At 38.6% G+C, this 18,058-nt stretch overlaps 1 long non-coding RNA gene across 3 annotated transcripts; it reads left to right on the top strand.

Annotated features, from left to right (window-relative positions):
• The first annotated feature begins 631 nt into the window (after window positions 1-631).
• LOC110469996 (uncharacterized) lies at window positions 632-17,071 on the top strand. Of its 3 annotated transcripts, XR_013340271.2 has the most exons (6): window positions 633-2,520; window positions 4,226-4,663; window positions 7,074-7,226; window positions 9,410-9,541; window positions 12,671-12,715; window positions 13,728-17,071. It is a non-coding gene; the product is annotated as an uncharacterized LOC110469996 (long non-coding RNA). The 3 variants fall into 3 exon arrangements; XR_013340270.2 differs by having other exon boundaries at window positions 632-2,520; window positions 9,410-12,715; XR_014956341.1 differs by lacking the exons at window positions 12,671-12,715; window positions 13,728-17,071 and having other exon boundaries at window positions 632-2,520; window positions 7,074-7,871; window positions 9,410-12,558.
• Window positions 17,072-18,058: the final 987 nt, after the last annotated feature.

Genomic DNA, 18,058 nt, shown 5'->3' with positions numbered 1-18,058 from the left:
ACTACTAGATTTAGCTGCATTTTCTGCTCTTGAAAGTCAGCAGATTCTCTTCAGTTCTTCCTGAGTAAATAGATTTGTTGTGGTTTATTTCTTCAGCTGGAGTAGGTGGGAGAAATTTTGATGCATTTGCTCTGTTTCATTTGTGCCACCAGTTAAAGGAACACATTTCTCTGGCCATTTTAGAAAGCTTTTATTGCAGCTGGCTTAAAAAGTTTTAGAGGTGTTGTTGCTTCAAGGATGTAGTTCCCACAAGAGTAAAACAATATATAGCTCTTTCTACCTCTTGTTCTTTGGCAGTGTAAACAGGGATGAAATTTAGCAAGCTCTTATTTCAGTCAGGAGTTTCATAAAGAAACCCTCCCAAAGGGATTCCCTCATCTTTGAAAGAAGCCAGCATGTTCATGGTGTGATTTTCTAGCTGTTTCCCACTGCTCTGCAGCATTCTGCAGTGGTGGTAGCACTCCCCTACTTCGACAGCCACTTTTCAAAAATCACTTTGCACTTTTATTGGAAAGCAGAGATCTTTCTAAGGCAGATCCTTTCATGTTCTTAGTGGCATTTTTTACTGGAAAAATTCTTATAGAAATAAACTGTATCTTCTTAGAACCTTTTAAGATCTGTGGGGTTTTAAATAAACCCATGAAAATCTGAAAATTTATATCAGTGATAAGAGAGATGCCTGTAATTGAAATGCAGCTGTGATAGAAATAGAGCTGGCACTGAGATTTCGAATTCAGGATGGCTATATATTAACACACTAATGTTAATTAGTCCATTAGCAATTAAGTAATATACTGACATTAAAATAAAATTAGTAAACTAAACAGTGTCTGAATAAATGGAGGTGATGGGGAAAACTCATAATCAGCCAGAATAATGAAAATTCTAGCAGAGACCAACTCCCTGGGGAAGGCTTCAGTGGAATAAAATGCACTGATCAGCAAAATATGGATCAGAAAGGATCCCTGAAGATCATCTGCTCCAACCTTCCAGTAGAAATGGGGTTTTGCAAAGAACAGGTGTTGTCCACCATGGCTTTGTCAATCCATACCTTTAAAATCTCCATTAAAGATTCCTAGAAATTTTGCTTTTGTACAGCAACACCTCACTAGTGAAAAGGATTTTCCAGCATGCCCATTCTGAACCCCCCAAATTGCAGCTCAGGGCTGTTCCCCTGTGCTGTTCAACCAGCACAGAAGAGTTTGGCTCCACTGCCTTTGGCTCTCCCTGTCAAACAGCTGAAGGTTGTTCTCAGCTCACAAAATTCCATCTCCAAGTTCAGTGCCTGTCCAGGTCCCTGACCAGCCTCAGTTGCACCCTCCCTGTTTTCCAGCAGGACTGGGTTGATGCTAAGGCTTCCTCACCCTATTTTTGGTTCATCTCCACAAGGTCTTCACTGTCCCAGTCCTCAAGACCCCTCTGAGTTACCTCCCAGCCATTTGGCAATTATTGCTCCTGCTTTAGAATCCTCCACAAACCTATGGAGGGTACACTGTGTTTTTCCAGCTGTGACTCCCTAAATGTGGAGCAGTTCTTGGCTCTGCCCTCTGCACATCATTTCCCCCAGTCAGTGGTACAGAAGGAATTGTCTTGCACTCAGAATCCAAGTCACATCTGCCAGCATGATCACAGCTGAGTCAAGGTTCCCTCCTGTACCCAGCCTGTAGGCATAATACATGCTGAGCCCAGGGAGTGACAGCACTGAGTGACAGTTTCAGAACATTTTGTTACAATTTTTTTTTAGTATGAAAGGTAGATGCTGCATAATTAAAAGTGAAGTTAAATTTTCAGGGAATTCTTTCCTTTTCTTCATATAATGAATTTAAGTTGTAATCAAACTTTAAAAATATAAGATCTGGTTTAGTGTTTTCTAGGTGAATCAATTTCATTTTCAGATTAAAGCCTATGTTATAATTTAGGAACTGACAAAACGAAGAGAAAAAACAAAGATGTGTCTGTTTAGTTTAAAATCTATTTCTTTTTCTTTTAAAGGAAAACTATTATCCCCAAACTGGTGATTGCACTACAGGTACAAATGCAGTCCTGACCCAGAATTGAAAGCCTGGCAGGGTACACTTCAGGATTCCAGGAGATGTCTAAGATGCTACAAAAGTCATTTGTAACCATCCTCCACTGTGGCTTGGTCCATCCTCTTTCTGTGACTGTGATTTCTGTATGTCTCAAAAAGACTGCAGTCAATGCTGCAAGGGCAGATTGTTTCTCTGAGTTGTAACAACCTCTCTCTGTTTTTAACAGGTTTTCTAAATGTTTTAACTCATCCTGTACAGATTTGTGCATTTGTGTCCATCTCACACACTGCACAAGGATCCCAGGGCAATTAACCTTTGGGAGGACATGAACAAGAAACCTCAGGGAGGAGAAATCCAGGTGAAAAAAGAAAAAGCAGTGACTGAGCTGAGGCACTGGAGCTGCCAGACCCCAGAGTTCACAGATAACCAGATTTATTTCTCCACACAGCCAGGAATTGTTGTGCCACAGCAGTGCCTATTTTGAATTAAGGTAAATCTCATCCCCCTTGCAGATGGCCCTAGTGCAGCTTTGCCTTCCATACTGAAGGACCAGTGTAATTCAGAGTGAATTTTGGCTGACAGATAATAAATAAAGCAAGACAGATACCACCCTGAAAAAAAAGTAACAACCATGATTACTTTAATAGAGAATTAAAAAAAAAAAATAAATAAAGAGATCTTAAAGGCTTTCAGTCTTTACTATAATGGAGATACTTCAATAAATGTATTCAGGGGTTGTATTTAATTGAATTCTTAGGATCTGGCTTGCATTTGGAAGTTTACCAAAATATCTAGTCAGGAACAATTACCAGGCTAGACTCTCTAATAGAGATTTAAGATGTCTTTTTCCTATTTAGTATAACCTATGCTGGAACTATGCCTGAAGAGCTGTTTTGGAAGGATTCTGAGAGTAGATAAATCTTTATAATTATGAAAGAGCCACATAATATAATATGCAAGGACCAGGTAAAAATCGTCCATCCCAAAAAAGAATTTTCAAAATTCTACTAGAGAGTCAAATACGAGTTGTAAGTTAGAAGAAAAACTGAGATGTGGCATCTCACATATCTCAGGTCTCTAAAGAAGCTCTTAAAACCTATTAGTTTTAACTACATTTACAAGGTTTCATTCATACTTGGTAATGCCTTAAGATGACCGGGCTTTCACTTTGTCTGCAATTGCATTCATTGAGTTTGGCTGCTAAACTTCATATCTTAGAATGCGTTGAATACCTTAAAATATTACTGTGTTTTATTCTGAGAACCCATCCAGGTGACATTTATAGACCATTTTTCCATGACTAAGGCAGTGTTGTGTCAGTGAAAAACAAAATTAAGATAAAGTAGAACCCATCCCTCAATGTCTCCTGGAGACAGAATAGCAGAGGCCAGTGCAGGAGAAGCAAGTGCAGGACTCAGAAAATTATGTTTAACATCCAAAGAATGCCTAAATACTGGCAAAGCAGCTGAGGGGAGCAATTTTAGAGCATTTTAATTCTGTATCACTCATGGATCTTCTGTTCACACCTGAGAACACCAAGGGAAGTTCACCCTGTGAGGCACCCAGAGCTTCTGCCATGGTTGGAGACTGTGACAGTGTGAGGAGCAGAATGGGAGAGCCAAACCACTGGAACATTCCTCCAGACCAGTGGATTAAATGGGCACCCAGATGCTGTTTTAGGAAAGAATAAGGAAGGGTGCATCTGTAATCTGCAATTATTCTGAATCTGTAAATATCCTGAGTGCTCTGTCGCTCTTGCTAATTTTATTAACATTTTAGTGGGTTTGGGGAGTTCTATAAAACAGAGGAGGTGTAGCAGGGTTATATCAGTGTGGTCACTCCATCAGCTTAGGGCAATAACCTGTGGCACTTTTAGCAAATTTTGTCCTCTCAAATCCACACTACACACCACTGTACACACAGCTGGGCTTGGGGCTTTGCAGGAGACTGGCTGACCCAGCTTTACAAGGAGGTAACCAGCAGGAATTCTGGAAACATTTGTCCCTTTTTATGGATAATCACAGGATCATTTAAGACTGAAGGAGTTGATTGCATGAAGTCCATCTTGGACACAGTAGTGACACTAAAAAAGGCCCAGAAAGTGCTGCCACTTCCTTCTAGCAGGCCTCAAAACTCTCAAGTAAAAAGTGACCCATTTCCTTATTCTTTTACACATATTTTCCTTTTCCCTTCAGGAAAATCAAGCCTTGATGAACAGCCAGAATGAGAAGTGGGACTAATTCCCTGCAGCTGGGTCTCTGCTAAAGACAACCAGCCCCAAAATGCTGCCCCATCTGCAAACTGGATGTGAGCAGCTCAATTCATCCCAAAAAATCCCAAAATACACTGCATTCCTGCACTGCTGCATCTCTAACTCCAGACAAGCTTTGGCTGCCTATTTCTTTTTTTTTTTTTTTTTCATTCTGCAATGAAACTATGCAGGAAAGATCCCAACCATGCAAAGGAATATTCTCAGCTAATATAAATCAGGGTTATTTCACAAAAGGCAATGAACTGAAGCTGGTTTATGTCTCCTACAGCTGTAGATCAAAACAGAATTAGCTTGAAACCTGCTGCATGGAGCTATTTAGAATTATTTGTGAAGTGCCTAATCCCCAGAAGCTTATGTTCAGGTAATTAATCACAATGTACTTGTTACCCTGATTTGCTAATAGAGCTGCTGGGTGAAGACTACAATCCTGGCACAGAATTCTGCCTTGCCTTTTCATATTGTATATTGTTTTATTATTATTTATTTATTGTTAATTTCACAGCAAGAAAGTGGAGTTGAGCAAGCCCCACCTTAGTGTTTAATCAACACAGAAAGTTTTGGGAATCCTGTGACCCACTGAGGTTCTAATAAACCATTATTTATATATCTTCAAATATGTGACTGGAGATGTTTGACTGACCACCACTTGTTTTGACCACTCTAACATTCACTCAAGGAAGTTCAAATTTTTCAGCTTTCCCCTTTTAAAAAATCTATCATCTTGGGAATGAGATCAGAAAATTCTGGTTGTTCTTAGAGTTACTCCTGTTTATGCCAGATCACCACAAACTATAATAATGGTTTTGGCAACTGAGTAAAAAATAATCCAAAGAAATAACTTTGCAGACTACATAGTTGACAGAACTTGACCCTCAAATTTCAGTGTCATCACAAGATTTTGTGAGAGTGCAATCACTGCCAGGCAAACACACTCTCAGTGCTGGAAAAGGACATTTTTTCTCTGGTTTGTGAAGGCATTTTTGTGTAAGTCCCAACATCTTTCATCTTTCTCCCACAATGCTGGACTAGTTGGATTATTTGAAATTTCTTCCTTCTAAATGGGATATTCCTCCTGTCAAGTAACCTGGACTGGTATTTCTTTGCCTGTTTCACCATTGTTTAAGGCCAACAAGGAATTTATTAGCCTATTTCCATCTCTTTTGCCAGGACCCTAAAAACATTTATTGAGGAAATAAACTGATGCTCTAGTTCAGTCCTTTTCTCTCCAAAATTGCTCATTCCTTGTTCCTCACAGCCACTTTTAGCACTTTATGAAATTTGTACTACATCCTATTTTACACGAGTCACAGCACGATTTCACAAATGATACTGCATCAGTTTCTACAGCAAAGAAATAAAGTTCCATTTACTAGAATTCCTTCCATTTTTTTATTACCAACATTGATATCAAATAAAAAATGAGATGATTCTAGCCACTGATTTTTTACAACCTTATATAACATTTTTCTTTCTTTCCCCCTTTACATCTATACTTGACCCATTTCTCTTCTACTGATCTGTTTCCAAATATTCTTCTTCCATCTAATTCAAACCAAATGACTGGTTTGGGCCTAATCACTCCTCCCTCAATGTCTTTAATAATGTATGGATTGCATTTGATTTTTTTTTAAGTTTCCTGTTTCAGGATGCATTCCTAACCATAATAAAGAAGCATAATAAAATATTTCATCTTAATGCAAAGTCCTGCTCCAGGCACCTGATTTCAGAATATTAAGATGGAAAATATCCAGAACTCTCACTTCTCTGCAACTAAACATAAATTTCTAGAGCTAAAGTGATACATTTTTTTTTATATATCTCAATTGCCCTTGAATCAACATCTTACAATCTTATTTCTTCTTTCTTTTGAATCTTCTATTTGATCAAACATTTTATTATTTTTGATGGGATACTGTAAATAGTTTCCTGACATCCAATGAAGATGTGATTGATACTGCCAGCATGAGATGAATCATCACAGACTGAATTTCATGACTTTAGTAAAAAGGAACCATTTTTGCCTTATTCCCTCTACAAGTAAAACATAATAAGTGCAGTTAACTGTGTTAATATTATTATAATTCAGAAAAAAGTCTGATTAAAAGAAAGCACATGTTCTTGTTAGCAGGATGAATATTGAAAAACGACAGTGTAACTTGCAGGGATCTCCCTCTATTTTGTGTGAGGACAAATCAGTGAGATGTTGAATTTAAACCTATTAATCCATCTGTAGTTTATATTTTTTTAATTTCTCTATTTTATTTAATCTGCTAATATACAAATATATTTATATAGATATGTCAAAAAATCAGAATGAGCTGGGATCCTCCTTAATATAAGTGATTTTGGGGACTGTACTCAAATCTGATTGGAGCGAGTCCTTCATATTTTTTCCCAGGATATTTTCTGATTATTTCCTTTTCCCCAGCACTTACCATCTCTCTGCCCATGTGCTAAATGTCATTAAAACCTCACAGAGCCACCAGCCTTGTTGAGTTGTTTGGCTTCTGACACATCTGTATATGGACCAAAAATCCAAACTGAAAATGAGCTCAACAAATACCCAAATACATCCTGTTTGTTGAAAAAATATTCTATTCTCTCATAGCTTCCAGACTTGACTATGGATTTGTTGATATACAGGAATGTTTCTTATACACTACATTTTTTTGGATGCTTGTGAAGGGGCTTAACCAGTGGAGGCATTATTCTTAAGCAAACTTATTTAATGCAAGGTTAAATGTATTTGTTTCCATCTGCTCTGTTGGCAGAAAGGATTTTTGGCAGCTAAGCCAGGAAAAGCCACAGAGCAATCACCATAAAATCTCACTGACACTAGCAAGGGTGAGGAGTGTCACTGGAATGAAAATATCCTGGCACCTTTCACACAACATCATGCCACTGCTTCAAGAAAGAATCATGGGGTGGGTTTGGTTGCCTATTTTTTTTCTTTCCTCCAAAATAAATTCCTAAATTGTTTTAATTTATTTCAGGAATGAAAAACATGCATCTGAACAATCCCATTTGCAACATCGAGTACTCAGCTTAAATTACTTTTCAAGGATGGAGCTTTCCATTTTATGCATGCTAAGGGACATCATTAAAATCACAGGAGAGGCCCACATTCATGGGGAGCTGTAGGAGTCCACCACAGAATATTTTTGCCTCATTTTCTGGCTCTCAGGAAGGTGATTAGCTCTGAGAACAAGCACAGTGTAAGTGGAAAAGTGAATTTTTTTTATTCCCTGGTCTTCCCCATCCTGCTGTCACGAGAGGTCCTTGGCAGTGGCTGTCACTCAGGCTGGGCTGTGCACTCAGGGGGGACCCCACTAAAGGTCAAAGCTTTCACCTTGGCACCACACTCTGAGAGAATTAATAGGAAAAAAACACCCTGCTAATCACTAATTAACTTGGAGTGATTGTTGTTGCTTTCACCTCACTTCTGCACGCAGTCAATGTGCCCAATATTGAAATGCATTTTCCTGGAAATATAATTTATCTGCTGTTTGTGACTCCAGGCTGGAACACATCCTAAAGGATCTGACAGCTGGGAACTCCAGAAATGCAGAGTAAGAGCTGTGAATCAGCCTGAGAAGGACAAACCATGCTAACTGCAGAGTTTGGCTGCTAAAATTCAGAATTTCCAGATCCCCATCCTGAACACTGGCACAGGACTCACTGCTGCTTCCCATTTCTCTGTGTATCAACAACAAGAATTTGGTTCACTGCTGCTTTGCCTTGGGGGTTCTGTTCCCTGGGGCATTCACAATTGCCTCAGAACTCTCAAAGTTTTCCCTAATTTTTTTCTCTTTTGTGTGAAAACCAATAAAAATCAGATATTTCATGAACAATTCTTTTTTAAATTCTCTCTCCTGGGAAATCAGATGTTCTCCTTATTGCAAGCAAGTTTTTTACAGGATGAAAAGAACTTTTAAGCAGCTCTAAAGATGGGTTTTTTTCACAGCAAAATATCCCCACCCACTTGTGCAGTTTATTTTACATAATTTGGTGTCTCTTTAGCCATGGCACCGTTGAAGAGGCTAGAATGTGATATTCTCAGTTGGTTTGCTGGCCAATAAACTCAAAATGCCCAGCATCTTGGAATCTGACAGTGCTTATCAGTTTATGCTTGAATTTTACAATTGAAAAAATAAAATAAATTACCTGAACAACTTACCCCATCATTTCACTTCTAATGGCAAGAAAGATAGCAAAAATGGACCAATAACTCATTTTTAAGGTGTGGAAGTTTCAAGAGCAAAAAATTCCTCCAGATTCGTGATTTCTTATAGACCTTTGTAATAGTTACAATGAAAAAAATTCTGTAATCAAACTGAAAGGCACAATATTAAATACTGTGCCATATTTTGAAACTGTTTTCAAGTCTGTTCAACTATCTTGTCCTTTATAAAGCAAATTTCTTCCCATATCTACCACAATTTCTGATATTAAAGCCATGTCCACAAGTCTCCATCTAGAGAGAACTGCATAACAACCCACTTCTGCTATTGACTAAAACTTTAAAGCTGCTTCTTTTTTGGTTATTTCTGCATTTCTGTTTGATGATGTTGTCTCATTCTTAGTTTTCATTTGATGTTATTGGGTTAGTTTGAGTTGGTGCTGTAAGTAAATTTTGCTGGGTGGTACAATCTGCCCTAGAAATATCAATGATCTAATAGCTGCAGTAAAAATCAGCACGTTATTCTTGCAGTCCTTATGAAGTAGAAATAAGTGATTTTTATGTACTTTAGGTAAATATAAATTAAAGAGAAAAGAAGCCCTTTTATTTACAGGAATATATAAAAGAACAAACCATGCACTGAGAAGTTCAGCTGTAGCAAGTGATGTGCACATATGCAAAAATAAAGTGTTTCTCTGGATGTATTCCCTGGGGAATATATTTTTGTTCTGTTTTGGGTTTTTGGGGGTTTTTTGGTTTTTGGGTTTTTTTGTTTGTTTGTTTTTGGGGGGGTTGTTTTCGGTTTTGCTTTGTTGGTTTTTTTTTGTTTTTTTGAGGCGAGATGGTTAATATTGCTTAAAACTATCATGTTTTAAATTTAATGCTATAATTTATTAATTTTAATTTTTTTTCCTCATTGCATAACAGGAGATCAACCTCACTGCAATAAATATTTCTCATTTCCAGTGAAACTGAGGAATTCCACAGGCCAAAGCTGTGCAATGCAAAGCACTGTAGGGACAAAGAGAAACCATCCCAGGTAGCACCATAAACAAACAGGTAAAAAGTGGGAGTAGGAACAGTTTCAAAGCATTAAAATTATTTATTCAGCATCATGCAGTTAAGGAACTCTGCTGAGTAAGATGCAGGTTGTCTGACTCTCATTTTTGACTTCTGACAACCACATGCTGCTTTTCTCCCAAGCCCACAATCTGTACCACATCTCTCTGCTTGTTTACCAGCTCAAAATCCATGAATTACAAAAACTCTATTTCCCCTCTCCATAACTATGCACTGCTAAACTTCAGAGCAGCAGATGGACTAAGGGATGTGAAAAGAACTGCAGAAAATAAAAAGGTAAATTACTTCTGAGAACAGGCCTGTCTGAAATTCTGAGGACATAATGGAACCCCCAGATTTATGCCAGCTGATGGTGTCACCACACAGCATTTCAGATGTGGAAATTATGCATAATTCCAGATCATTTGAATTGAACAAAGAATTCACAAGTTTCTTTCATGCAGCTACCAGAAAGTCACAATTCCCTTGCTGAATTTCACTTGCCTTACACGTAGAAAACCTTCCTAATTTCTATCTCTGTTCAGACATGATGTAGAAACTTTAAAAGAGTTTTCATTTCCTATGTAGGATGTGAGATCCCACAAATCTTGGAGCAAGAGATGAAGATGATGGCATCCTTAAGCTACTAAAACACAGTTTGCTTACATCAGTCCCTCAAGTTCTCTAACCTGATATGTGGGTCAGAGGAACTAAATTTTTTACATCTCTCATTTGCACTGAAAATATTTATACTAGTAAATACTTAATTACATGAGAGCCTCCTGGCAATATTCATTATTAAATTAGTTATTAAATTATATTACGTGTCTTGGGAAATAGCAAACAATTTACCAAGGGCAAGACAAATTTCAGCCTGAAGAACTTGGGGTTTTTAAGTCACCACCAGGAAAGCTCCAAGGTAACAGAACCCATCAAAATAACTTTGTTGGAGGGAGGTGTCTCCAGGTAGTCCCAATTTAGCTGCACATCCCACTGCTGCTGCTACCAACATTATCTTTGCTGTTATACTCATTAGCAGCTTTGTTATGCTAAACAATCACTTTATTTTAGTAATGCAGGCATAACTCTGGATTAATTCGCTTAGACTTAATTGCACCTCAGGGAAAAACAAACTGAGAGCACACTGACAAAAAAGCGTGATTGAGACTGGAGAGTTGTGGGAATTTGCTAATAATTGTATAGATTGGCTTCCACCACCAGTGATGCTTTTACATTGAAAAAGCAGTTTTCTCCCATTTCTTCTGACTTCCTGTGCCTATCTTTCTGAGAGGAAGAGTAAAGAATTCAAGGAATCCTTAAAAAATGAGAGATTGTTGTGAGTTACCAGATTTAGTACAAAATTAACAAGAGGTCTAGCTATGAACCTGAACCCAGACTATTCATTCAGTTCTAGACTGGTTCCAGTTTCTCTCTCAGCTTTTTCTAAGAATCAACTATTACAGAATCCACCTTTGAGCTGCTTCCAACAATTGCTAAGAAGTGGCAAAACTGTTCTCAGTGAAAGAATTCCATCACATTTTGAAGCCATTTAAAACTCAATGTACTCCCTTTTGCCTGCCCACCTGCTTTCCTCTTCCCCCCAGATCTTTAAGTCACTGCTTAGTTCTTCAAGGTAAGCTTTCAAATAAGCAAAAGGAAAATGCATTACCTGCTATGAATACACTGAGAGTTTTCAGTGCTGTTTATTTTGGGTTTGTTTTTTATTTACCACGACAAAACCTAATTGCTCCGCAGCCCAGTTGCCTGGAGCCTTCCACCTTGTGAAACCTGTGCTATGAAGTGGTTCAGTTGTCAGGAGGATTTAATCCCTAATCAGTCTCTGCCATCAGATGGTGCAGGCTGCCAGACAAATCCTTGGGTTTAATCCTGCATTTGGTCTTGGTGTGTGTCTGCAGCAGGAGCAGCACAGGGGGAGAGAACAAAGAGAACATCTGGGACCCTCCTGCACCTCAGCCTCATGAGCAGAGCCTGGGGTTGCCTTGTTCTGCTCCCCCAAATGGTTCCCACAGCTGCCCTAATTAGTAGATGGGCTCGTTACTAACTTAGATTTCACATGATTTTAACTCTCCTGGACACCATTGTGTAACACTCTTTTTCCAGCCAAAGTAGAACTTTCTATTTGAAAAGCTCCTTAATGTGGGAAATAGTAAAAGTAAGATTTTCAGAAAGCTGGGAAAAGTGGGCCTTAGAAAACCTATTAACAATACATAATACTTCATTATTAAGCTTAAAATGTTTTGCTATCTTGCTAGACATATTTTTCTGCAGACTTAAGGTCTATCTTAGCCAAAGCTCAAACTCAAGCTATTGTTTCATGTCCTGCCTTGCTGTACTATTGTAAATTTTTCTACCTTCAGACTTCCCAGTTGCAGCTGTTTCTAAGTTCTCTGCTCTTTCTCTTTCTAAGGCCTGCTTTTCCAACTTTCTGAAAATCTTCTTACCTTCACTGTTTCCCACATTTAACTTTCCATTTGTGCTGCCCTTATATTTTCTATATTGGTCACTACCAGTCTCTGAACATCATCATATCCCCACACACACATTTTATAGCAAGGACTGAACTATTTCAGTATCCAATTCTGGGCATTCTGGCTTGTCTACCTTTATGAAGCTCTTAAGAAAGCATTTTTAATCAAGAACATGTGCTTTACCCTGGCTCAAATATGAATTGGTATTTCTTCTTCAAGTTCTTCCAATTAAATTTGCCTATATCAATTAAATTTCTCTCTCTGAATCCTACAGCTTGCTCTTGAAGTTAATCTCTTAAACTTTATTTGAATAGTAGAATATCTGAGTCCACAAAAGAGTCTGAAGGTGAACATGGAGCTGAAAGCAAAGAGCTTGCACAGCTCTGTGCCATATTTCCTTAGCTCTGAGAGTCTCACAAATGGGATGGGATGCAAACATTATGAAGAGCATTCTTTGGAATGCAGTCATATGAAGGATTTAGATTTTATGTAAAACTTATTTAAATTAAAAAAAAAAAAAAAAAAAAACCCAAAAAAAACCAGAAAACAAAAATCCAAACCAAAAAAAATAGCACTGAATATGCAGAGAACCTGAGTAGAACCTGATGAACCTCAGAAGTATAAATTGTCTTTGCATCAGATTTCTCAGAATTGCTGCTTCTCCAAGACCAGAGGCATCCATGAGGTGAGTGTGATTCTACTGGAAATTTATTGTTCCTTTCACCTTGAATTGTTTTACTACAACCCACAGCCCTAATTCAGATGCAATTCACAGTCACCATGATGATGATGAACTGTACAAGTGTCAAGCTACTTTAAAATCTGAATCTGGTTTAGTTTCAATTAGTAGTGTCTCTGTTCCTAAATTAGTTTCAGATTTGCATGTGGAGGTTGCCTGCTATCAACATTTGAGAGATAAATATCTATATATTAATATATATTCCCAATCCATTGTGTCCACTCAAAATTCAGTGAGGCAGTCAGCAAAACTATATATTTTGTTTGGAATTATTTCTACAAAAAGGTGATTACTTCTTTGGAACAAAAGCATCTTCAGGGACACCCATGATTTACAACATTGTGAGAAAAACAGACAAAATATTTTATCAAAAAAATAAAAAATAGATGAAAAAGCTTAAATCAGGGGAAAGCAGATCAAAAAGTCTATACCAGTTGTTTTCAAGGAAAACAGCTAAAAATGCTTTAAAACCTGCAGGTTCCACTGCGATTTAGTGTCTGTTTGAAATTCATTGTAAAAAACAGTGAAACTTCCACAAATTTTACTCAATATCAGATAGAAGTAGACAAGGACATGTAATTGCATCCACAGCCCACAGTCTGTGGGAATGAAAGGAGCAAATCATCTATCTCATCTCCCCAGAGACACTGAGAAAATAAAATACTTTTGCTCCCAGGCTTCAGCATTAGTCATGAACTACTGGCCCATCCCAATTGATATTTGGCATTCTTTTCTCACAGGTAAAACTCTGTTTTACAGAGAGAAAAACAACATTTGCTGAAATTTCCACTATTTCTGCTCATTGAACTTATGTCAGGATCAAGAAAATTAATTTAATCTTTAATTTGAAATTAATTTAGTACTTTCAGATTTAGAGGAAAGAGAGCCACAAAGCTGTGATTGGAAATTCACAGTATTTCCTTGTGCTACAGCTTAATCTGAGCTTCTCTCTGTGCAGGTTTCTCTTCCTTAATAAGCATCCTTGACATCCAATCTGCTCCGTGGTGGGATTTGAATAACAACCTTCAGGATGGGCACCCATGGCCCCACTGAGCTGTGAAATGAATCGGACACAGGTAACAGCTTTTCTGTCACCCTGGCATGAATCAAAAACTCCTCAGCCCCCAGCTGCTGACAGACATAATTTAATCCTTGGGAATTTGGAGGGAATTTGAGACTTGGCCTCAGGAGCCAAGTCACCTGAACCGTGGTGCCTCAAGCATCCAACATCCAAATCCCAACATTTGGGATGCTGCTGCAGGAAAGGGGGGAGAGGATGTTGGTGTTTAAACTTCTGGGAGGTGGGAAAAATTCCTTCCAAGTTGCTGCTTATTATAACAACTGCTGGCAAAAGGTAAATTTCAGTCTGGATTGCGATGCCTGGGAGCCAAATGTTGTGATGATGGTTCCTGCAGCCTGATGGGCTGGGATTCACTTGGGCATTAGGAAGTAATAAACTGGCAGAGTTATAGGGAACAGGCTCAAAACCACATCCAGCAAAGCCTTAAGAACTTTTCCCTGCTTCTTAACCCTGTGCTTCTTTAATTTTAACCTTCAAAAAAAACAAATTTGAAAGATTCCCCAAACCTTATTCCATAATTGCCTGTGGATGCATCATTTTCTTCTGGCTTGCCTCTCCTCCACCCATTTTTTTTTTTTCTTAAATCTTTTGAAGCCCCATACCTCGAGACACTAAGAGATGAAGAATAAAATTATTTAAGAGAGAATAGAGAGCAAGGTGAGGAAAAGGGTGGGCTGCATGATGCATTTCTGGACCCATGGAAGCATGTGAAATGAGTCACTGGTCATGAAACTGAGTGATCACAAAGGGATGAGATACAATGAGGAGGAGGAGAAGCAGTCGAAAATGTTAGTGTGCTCACTGAAATCTGTTAAAAAGCTACTTTAAAGTAATTAACAATGACTACAAAAGCAGTAACACTCTGTAACACTGAAGCTTTGGAAAAAAATTCGCTCACATGAGTACAGTCATTATATGATCATAATCTAGTGAGAAAATCACCACCAGCAAAATTCCCAGAGGAACATAAAATCACTGCCAGCTAACAGCATGCAGGCTGCTCCTGGCAAAAGCATAAATTGGATGCATTACAATAGGAATAGGATGATTACAGCTTCACCTTTCAAAAAGTTCACGGTGATCCCTTATTTTTTCTCCATTTCTATGTATTGAATGTTTGCTGCTGCTCTTTAATAATCTCCAACACACACTGCTTTAGGATTTTTGGGCAATTTCCAGAGCTCAGTTATATTTACAAGGCTGCATTTACACAGCTCTGGGGGACTAAACTGAAACATTAATCGGTTTTAATCTTTGAAACCTTCTCCTTCAGGAATTTTGACTAATTTGTTTCATGCAAACTGCTCCTTGCTTAAGCAGCTTCAGATGTTAACTTCTTTTTTAATAAAGAGGGACTTCAGGAACATCTACTGGAAGGACAATATTCCACACTTGTCTCTGTAAGGACATGGACCCTGCTGAGGAAGGGGCTGACACAGAGCCATTGGGTCAGGAATAATGAATATCAAATCTGGTGAATGCCAGCAGAAACCATCTGAAGAAAAATTGTAACTTTTAGACTGAATTTAAATATCTAGAACAATTTAGGGGAGAAAAATGCCAATTTGTTTTGACTTTGGTTTAAATAATAGACAACCAAGACTGGGCAAGTTCAAATATGGTAATTTGGTTTCAATTTTCATTAAAAAAAAGTCATTAATGGAGCCTAACCCTGTGTCTCTCATCTCCCCACGGCTGGGCTCTGAGACACAGCCATTTAAATACTCAAATCATGGTAAATTTGCTGTATCTGGAGAGAACCTAGAACACACTGAGCTGCTGGGAAACACTCTGGGCTTTCCTGGGTAAAAATCATATTATTTTTCACTGGCATTGCCAGATCTGTGGTCAGTCCTTGCAGAAAAAAAATTAAAACCTTGAAACTCAGCCCCAGCTGTGCAGATCATTCCAGCTTTTAAAAGCCTCCAACACTTTTACAGGGCATCTCCTGTATTATTAATGTCATCCATCTTTCAGATATTCATGGTTTCAGTGACTGGTTCTTTCCATGACACTTTTATATATCCTGTTCTACACGAGAGATAAGGAGCTGCAACTCAGCTGTGCGTTTATACAGAATAAAGATATTTAAGATCCTTTTTTTTTTTCCTAATGCTGATGAACCAGAAGATCCAAAGGTTCTGGGGGGTTTTTAAGGCTCCTGCATTCAACCCACACTCTCACAGGCAGGGAGGAAATTTGCTCCAAGCCTAAAAATGGGTCAGCAAGGCCATGGGGAGAAGAGGTCTGTGCTCGGTGAAACACCACTGGATGGCTCATGACATGGCCTGAGGAGGGGATCAGGCACTATCCTGGATTTCTTTGTGGAATACAAAGGATATCAGACTTTTCCCTGGCATTTTTGTGAAATAGTAAGGGAATCAGACACCCCCCCTAGCATTTTTATAGAATAGGAAGTGAATCAGACACCCCCCCTAGCATTTTTATAGAATAGGAAGGGGATCAGACCCCCTGGCATTTCTGTGGAATATGAAGAGAATCAGACTCTTCCCTGGCATTTTTGTGGAATATGAAGGATATCAGTCACCCCCTGGCATTTTTGTGTCACAGCCTGATCTGGCACCCTGGGGCAATGCAGCCCTCGGGACTTACACCCAGTCCACTGCAGAGCTGTGCCAGAATGAGTGGTTGGAATTTGCCTTGACCTTTCCAGTTCATTGCTATTCAAAAACTTCAAGGGTGACAGAATTAAGGTGATTTCCTTTGCACTTGTTCCATGAGAGTCTGAGGCAGAGACTCAGACTCCTTCCATGCAGATAACAAATCAAGTTATGTCCCCTAGGCCTGAACACACAAAAGCACACAGAGCACAAGGAGCAGGCAAAAATGGAGCTTTGACATTTCTGCCTCCAAACAGAACAATTTAAAACTTCCAAAACAGCCAGACAAAAAACATGGAAGAAGCAATTATGATTAGTGTTAAGCTCCATCCATCAGCCACTTTCTGTCCTGACTTTACTTCCCATGGGCATAAGAAATAAAGTCCATTTCTCCAACAGGAAAAAATTCTAGAAAATAGGGGGACAAAAATGGAGTCTTATAGTTGGCTCAAATCCATCAAGATACTTATTAACACTTTCTTTATGTTCCTTGACTCCCCCATCCTTACAATGAGCTGCCTTAATAAAGCACCTGGGATCATCTTCCAGGTACAATCTGTACTCAGATTTTATCCAGATTGATGTGTTTACTCAGCACACTGAACTTAACTTGCCTAATTTCTGCTTCAGAAACAAATCTGACTTCTTTCAAGGCATTTTAGAGCCTAGTAAAAGATCTTCACTATTTTAATTGGTTAAAAAAGCTCCTGTCCTAAGTAAATTATGTTCCTCTGTGATGCATAATGAATGCAGTGGTGTTCATTGTAATAAACTACCTAGGTCTATAAACTGAATGTTGCTGAAATGAGTTATTTTTTAATTTCAAATTCTTAAATCAAACTCTAGTAGGCCTCCAATTACAGGCTGTCAGATAGAGATTTCAGCATACATCAGTATATTTAAATATCAGAACAAGTCCTGTTACAATTGTCTTTCCATCTGTCGTGTTTTCTGCTGAAAGGTAGAATATTGATTAATGACAAACCAACCTCAGAAACGTTTCTAAAACACACACACTCTCCAAAGGGCATTATCAAGATTTATTTAGAGATTCAGTGACAAGGCAAAGCAGGAGCTCACAGTGTTTCCTAAGCACTGAGTTTTAATTCCCCTGGGGATTCTTGGGAATGCCTTCAGTGTTCCAGGCCTGCTAACAACCCCAGGATATTCCGAATTTCCACCCTGCATGGGCACTGCTTTGTGAGCTGCCAATCACAGGTTTGGGGACTCAAACTCCAAAAGTTATTGGGTCACAGGTGTATCCCAGCTCAGTGGCACCCAGGTACAGCACACCTAGAGCCCAAATCCTACATCCTGCAGCAAATCCACTGTGCTAATAAAGGAATGTGCAGAGAAAAGATGAGCTGAGGTTCTTAATCCCAAAATCCTTTAGATTCTCCAATCTAAGGATTAGCATCAACATCTTCTCCATAAACCCCTGTTGCAGCTGGGCATCAGGTGCTGAGCATTTTAGAATTGCTCTTTTACCCCACACCCATATTTCACTTTTTTAAACTGATAGAGAAGAGCATTTAAGGCAGTATGTATTATTTTTATCCCAAAGGATTGTACTTTTTTTTTTTCATT

This window comes from Lonchura striata, chromosome 6 (assembly GCF_050655825.1).
Source record: "Lonchura striata isolate lonStrDom1 chromosome 6, ASM5065582v1, whole genome shotgun sequence".
In the NCBI taxonomy this organism is placed as follows: Eukaryota; Metazoa; Chordata; class Aves; order Passeriformes; family Estrildidae; genus Lonchura; species Lonchura striata.
This window is presented reverse-complemented; position numbering and strand designations above follow the sequence as displayed.